This window comes from Podarcis gaigeae (genome assembly GCF_964106915.1).
Source record: "Podarcis gaigeae genome assembly, chromosome: 5".
Classification (NCBI taxonomy): Eukaryota; Metazoa; Chordata; class Lepidosauria; order Squamata; family Lacertidae; genus Podarcis; species Podarcis gaigeae.
The window spans coordinates 96,838,561-96,845,934 of NC_139681.1; positions in this window are offsets into that span (position 1 = coordinate 96,838,561).

Genomic DNA, 7,374 nt, shown 5'->3' on the forward strand with positions numbered 1-7,374 from the left:
ATGCAAGGACTCCATTCCTTTCTGAGAAACCTAGGGGTCACATAGCACATACTGGGTGAGGCCAGAGGCTTTTCCCCATCGTGGGCCTCGAACCCTGACATTGAGAGTCTCAGAAAGAATAAAATTTACAGCCTGTAATGCTTTGAAAGAGAATGTGATGAAAATGATGTATAGATGGTATATCACACCTGTGAAGTTAGCTAAAATAACAAATGTTGGAAATGTAAAGAAAAAGAAGGAACATTTTGTCATATGTGGTGGGAATGTAAGAAAGTAAAAAACTTTTGGGAAATGATATATAATGAGATGAAAAAGATGTTGAAATATACATTTTTTAAAAAACCAGAAGCATTTTTACTTGGTATTGTAAGTGAGGATATTAACAGACAGGACGTTAAATTGTTTTTATATGCAACAACAGCGGCAAGAGTATTGTTGGCCCAGAAATGGAAGCCAGAAGAAATACTGACAAAAGAAGAAAGGTAGACAAAATTAATGGGCTACGTAGAATTGGATAAAATGACAGGAAGGATTCGAAACCTGAAGGACCAGAGATTCACAGAAGATTGGAAGAAATGTACGAACTATTTGAAGAGCAACTGTAATCAACAAATTACGCTAGTAGGACTACAAGAAGGAGGAATATATGAAATATTGCAAAGATGAGAAAGAGATATTAGTTATGATATTTAAATGTAATAGTGAAAGTTAGAAATGTAAATTAAAAGATTGAAAAAATTTCAGATGCGATTGATGGAAGTAATAATAATGTATAAGATATAAAAGTATTTTTAATAATTGTTGAAAATGTTACATTAAAAAACTAATTATACATATGTATAGACAGAGAGATTGAGAGTCGCATTTCCCTGGGAAGAAGCCAGGGGGCCGAGCAGAGAGGCATAGAGGGCCACGTTCCAGCTCTTTCCTAAGCGAGAGAACAGCAGCAGGAGACGGTGGAGGGTGGAAAGTGGGGCGCTGCCCTCCAAGTGCCCTCCTGCTTGCCCTCTCTCTGGCAGCCCTGCCTGGCAGCCCCCTCCTCCTGTTGCCCTCGTGGAACCAGCCAGGGAAGAGGAGGATGGGATGGAAGTAGGCAGAGCTGACTCCGCCTGTTGTTGGCTCTGAGCCTCTAGCTCCCCCTGCTGCCAACCTCCCTGCCTTCCAGCATATTGGAAGCACGCAGACTCAAAAGCAAAGCATGAATGTTCGCCCTGAGCAGGGGGCAGCAAGGTTTACCTCGCCTGGGCCGGTTCACTCCAGCAGATCCCCTCCGTGGGCCGGATCGCGCACGTGCCCGCAATTTCCGGCGTCTGAGCAGACGCGATTTTCAACGCAGTGGAAGTGAGTCCCCGCGCTGCGCTGGTTTAGTGCAGTGCGTGGGGACTTGCCAAGTGGGCGGCTCGGTTTGGGGGCAGCTTGTGGGCTGCTTAAACGACCCCCATGGGCCGCTTTTGGCCCATGGGCCTTAGGTTGCCGACCCCTGACCCTGAGCATCAATTTGCACTTTTCACAGAGGCAAACCTTGGCTTGCCACCCGCTATTACACACGACACAGAGCTTTACCTACAATTCTTGTTATTTTAGCTACTGGCTTCTATTTGTTAGTGAACCAAAACTTGTATTTCTTCTTGCAGTGACAAGTGGTGTGTAATTTAAAAAGTAGTAATTATTAACTGTTACTCTTTTTCTTCTTTTTTTTGAAAGCGTGCACAGAATAGCAGTCAACTTGCTGTGCATCAGTTCACTTCATCTCTGCCTCTCTCAAGACACTGGTATCCCTTTTCCATTCTTTCTCTTGGAATGAGATGATTCCCTGTCCCTGAATTGTGGCCCTGAAAGTTAAAGTCATTGTGGTTTTCATGCAATTAAATGCATGTAGGGTTTCCAACTTTTCAGATGGCTTCTGTTGCTGTTTGGGATCCGCAGCAATTATCATCATCATCATCATTATTTATTAAATTTCTTTACCGCCCTTTGTGTAAGGATCACAGTGCAGAGTACAACATAAAAGCACAAAACATGAATAAACATTCACAAACTTTTTATTGATAATAATCAGCTAAATAGTTTGAGGATCTATACAACTGTGTAACATGCAGAAAACAGCATTTCTAGAGAAATCAAAGACTGGAACTGAGGGAAGTCGGGGTGTGGGTGGGTTCTGTGGGGGGAGGGAGGAAAAATGGGGGGGAATAAGGATTATATGTTTCTGGATAATATGTTTTGTTTTAATTTTGAATAAAAAGTTTATATATATATATATATATATGTAAAAGCACAAAACTACGTACCGTAGTAACAAAGAAAAACAATAGCCCCCCTCTGCACACACAGTTTAAAAGGCCATAGATAGTTTAATTAGCCAAAGGCCTGGCGAAAAGGAACGTTTTTACTCGGTGCATAGAGCATATGAGGTTGGTTTATTTCCATTCTGCAAAAAGCTTCACCTGCTAATATCTGCAGAACAAGGGGCTGTTAAAAGGCGCAGCTATCAAAAGGTTGGCAGTCCTGCACACACCCTAAGGGCCTACACACTCCAATAAATCTGTTGCAGCGGGAGTTGGGAGCGTAGCAGGAGAGAGCCTCAAGATCGGATTGTAAAATATCCAGTATGAAATAGCACGGTTTTGCTTTCACTAAAGAGTAAATAAATGCATCTGGCGAACAGGTTAAACAGTGAAAACAAATTTCTTAAAAGAGGAGATAAAAGGAGGGGAAGGAGAGGATTCCAAGAAACACTCCACGACTCCTTCCTTTTGCAGAGTTGTGCAGAAGGGGGCAGGTGCATCTTCTCCCAAATGTGGGTGGGGGAAAAGCTGCACAGACTCAGATTCTCTCTCTTGCACACATCTGGAGACACACAAAGGAGTACTGTTCAGCTTTGCATCCTGTCACCTCCTCAAAAGTCCTGTTCGTGCAGGAAGGTAGTTAGTTACCCCTTTCATTAGGTTTCATAGACTTTCCCATGAGAAAACCTGGGTCTGAGCACTAAGAAGCAACGGGTCACAGAGCATGGTGCAGACTTGGCCACCTTATTTTACACCGTTTTCTGTAGCAGATTGCAGAGAAACATTCAGTCGGGATGTCGAGTTAATCCTTAACTTCCCATTTGTGTTCGCCTAAACTCTTGTGGTTTCGGCCGTGATGAATCCCTTCCCTTGCATGCTTCCGAAGCAAAGTTATTGGTCTTCCTCGTGGTCCAGCCAGCTTTGCTTTTTCACTCTCGATTCACGAACCCGATGTGTTCCCAGGAACTGCTAAAATGCGTGAGGAATGGCTTTCCTTTTAAACCCATTTGTAAGTGTGGAAAGAGCCCCCGCTCTCTCAATCAACCTCATTGTGAAGCATTAAGGAGGGTTCAGGAGTGCATTAAGATGCATTTAGGCCGCGCGGGAGAAACAAATAAATTCTCCTTTCCTCCGAAATGCAGGTGTTCCTGGTGTGCATAAGGATTCCTCAATCTAATTCACACCCTAATGCTCAAGTGAAAATGTACAAAGTTCTGTTTGCGTAACAGGCTCTTTTGCAACAGCACACAAACCTCTCCAGGTTCTTTTATAACTTTCTTCGTTGTAGATATTTGCACATATATATATATATATATATATATATATATATATGCAGGTTTTGGTGTCCTCGGGTGTCTTCCCGTGTAAAAGTTGGGGTGTCTAGGCGACGTTTCGACGAGGTCTCACTCGTCATCTTCAGGCTGGTGCTTTCGGCTTCTTGTTACTGGAACAGAGCGGGATCTCAATGTTTGAGTTCCTATAAATACTGTAGAGGGGGTGTGGTGTCTAGCCTCCAATGTTCTGGGCAGAGAGGAAGTTCCCAGGCTAGTGTGCCTTTTCTTCTTTTGTTCCTTAATTACTTGAGAGATACCTTGAGTGATTTCTTGAGTGATATCCTGAGTACCACTTAGGTGGGTCATTAGGTGTGGATTAGTTGCTAAAGTCTTTGTGTCTTGACCTCTTGAACTTTGTGAAGAGTTTTCCTGAGAAGATGGCTGTATTGCACTTAGTTGTGCTTTGGCTTGGCTTCGTGTATAGGGGCGAGCTGTGGTTTTGTGGCTTGTGTCAGCCAGATCTGTGTAGGAAATTAGCCCTCCCCACAAAAACTGACACCAGATCCAGAGGCACACAGAACGCCAACACCAATCAACCACACCAGACCCAAACCCAGACCCTCTCCACAGATGAATTACTGACACCATCCAGTAGCCAATCCATGGTGGCACCTCCGGATGCTGCACCCCCCTGCAATCCCTACACAGATCTGGCTGACACAAGCCACAAAACCACAGCTCGCCCCTATACACGAAGCCAAGCCAAAGCACAACTAAGTGCAATACAGCCATCTTCTCAGGAAAACTCTTCACAAAGTTCAAGAGGTCAAGACACAAAGACTTTAGCAACTAATCCACACCTAATGACCCACCTAAGTGGTACTCAGGATATCACTCAAGAAATCACTCAAGGTATCTCTCAAGTAATTAAGGAACAAAAGAAGAAAAGGCACACTAGCCTGGGAACTTCCTCTCTGCCCAGAACATTGGAGGCTAGACACCACACCCCCTCTACAGTATTTATAGGAACTCAAACATTGAGATCCCGCTCTGTTCCAGTAACAAGAAGCCGAAAGCACCAGCCTGAAGATGACGAGTGAGACCTCGTCGAAACGTCGCCTAGACACCCCAACTTTTACACGGGAAGACACCCGAGGACACCAAAACCTGCATTCCTGTACCCGTGAAAATCTACGAAAGCATATATATATATATATATATATATATAATGGGACGCAGGTGGCGCTGTGGGTTAAAGCCTCAGCGCCTAGGACTTGCCGATCGAAAGGTCGGCGGTTCGAATCCCTGCGGCGGGGTGCGCTCCCACTGCTCGGTCCCAGCGCCTGCCAACCTAGCAGTTCGAAAGCACCTCCGGGTGCAAGTAGATAAATAGGGACCGCTTACCAGCGGGAAGGTAAACGGCGTTTCCGTGTGCGGCTCTGGCTCGCCAGAGCAGCGATGTCACGCTGGCCACGTGACTCGGAAGTGTCTCCGGACAGCGCTGGCCCCTGGCCTCTTGAGTGAGATGGGCGCACAACCCCAGAGTCTGTCAAGACTGGCCCGTACGGGCAGGGGTACCTTTACCTTTACCATATATATATATATATATATATATATATATATATATATGAGAGAGCAATCATCATAAGAAGGTTTCTGATTGTTCAAGTAATTGCCGTCCTCTGCAACACCACAAAGATGAGATGTGTGGACCTGTGGTTCTAAAACTGCCTCTTTTCATAGGAACTCGGGGGCTCCCTGTGGAGAAGACAGCGTGCTTTTCATTGGGTTCATTATTTGGTGCGTTGTGGGTTCATGTGGGGTGACACACAGGCCCACACCCATGGAGAATGTATTTAAGACCATATCCCAGGATACTCTTCAGCAGTGGAGGAGAATCTCTGCCCCCCCCCCCCTGGGTGTGCCGGCTGAAAGCTCCAAGGCTAAGGAGCAAACCCTACACAAATCAGGAGCGCAGTCCCTAAGGCAGCTGGATGGCGCCGTGTACGCCTCCTTCTGGCAACTCCTGCAGCCTAGCAGGTGTAAAACGTCTTGCTCTGCTTTCCTTTAGAGCCCATCAGGGAGGCCCAGAGGGGGGTCTTGTCCTCTGGGCATCCCAGGACCTCCAAACACACAGCCCGGGCTTGCGCCCCAGGGAGCTCACTTCAGTGGCACTAATGCAGTGGTTTGACCTCACCTTCGGAGGCACACTCCATTCTCTCTCGAGACAGACAGATGCGAACAACAACAACTTCCATTATGTGGGAGATGAATGATGCTGGCAGGGTATGGATAAAAGGTAAAGGGACCCCTGACCATTAGGTCCAGTCGTGGCCGACTCTGGGGTTGCGGCGCGCATCTTGCTTTATTGGCCGAGGGAGGCGGCGTTTGTCCGCAGGCAGCTTTCAGGTCATGTGGCCAGCATGACTAAGCCGCTTCTGGTGAACCAGAGCAGCGCACGGAAATGCTGTTTACCTTACCGCCGGAGCGGTACCTATTTATCTACTTGCACTTTGACGTGCTTTCGAACTGCTAGTTGGGCAGGAGCAGGGACTGAGCAACGGGAGCTCACCCCGTCGCGGGGATTTCTCACCGCCGACCTTCTGATTGGCAAGTCCTAGGCTCTGTGGTATAATCCACAGCGCCACCCACATCCCAAGGGTATGGATAGAGTTCAACAACTTAGGACCAGGTCATCTGCTTAGGAGCACTTTCTCCTGTATAGACCAGTCCATATGCTGATATCTTAGGGTGAGACTCTCCCAGTTGTGCTGCAGCCTGCGGAGATTAATGTTGTGGCAACCTAGGAAAGGGCCCCGTTGGATTGCGGTGGTATCGCCTCCCTGCTGAAGTGAGGCAAGCGCCGACTTTGATGTGTTTTTAAATGCTTATTTTAAGACTCATCTGTTTACTCAGGCTTTTGTAGCTGCTAATACCACAGGGTTTTGTTTTGGTGACAACCCATCTTAAGTATCCTACTGTATTGCATTTTAATTTATGGTTTCTACTGGGAATCTGCTTGTGGACCTTCCTGGTATCTTGGATGAGTGATTAGGGTACAAAAGTGGTTTAAATAATTGAAAAACAAGGGGTCTGGAGTGCCTCACCTCTTCTGCAGGGATCTTTTGTCAGTTGTTTGCATGTTTTTACATATTGCATGATAATTGTTTTTTTTATGAATGAAATTTGTATACCACCCTTCATCCGTAGATTTCAGGGAGGCTCACGACATAAAAATACAGGATAGAAACCCAAAATGCATCACAAAAACAAGAACCGATGCTCATTGCCCCAGAGCGATGCTGCGTAGGATTCATTTATCATTCATTTCACTTTTTCTCTAGGGAGCTTCATGGGTTTTTATCCCATTTTGTTCCCACAATAACCCTAGTGAGGTGGCTTGGGCCATGTGCTTTGCTCAATGGGCTTCCTGGTGTTTGGGTTCAAAGTGAAGCCCTGTTCTCTCCCTGTTACGCTCTCATTATTTTCAGATTGCATCTGGTTATTTCTCAGGAGTGCCAACATGCCTAGTTAATCCACGCTCTGGCCGACTACATGAGCTTTCCCTTGTATTTATACTCCAGTCTTCCTTTGGGATGCTGGCCTTTAGCTTCTACCTAGACTAGGTGTAGGCCAGGAAGAGGTATATGAATGGGACAGGCAATATCCCCTCTTCATTGCATTCGGTTCTCACTATAAGCCCCGCAGGCTTCGGCTATACCCATTTTACAGATGAGTAGCTGAGGCCAGGAAAAAGCAACTTGCCCAAGGTTACACAAGAGGTCCGTGGAAGAGTTGGGATTTGAACTCAT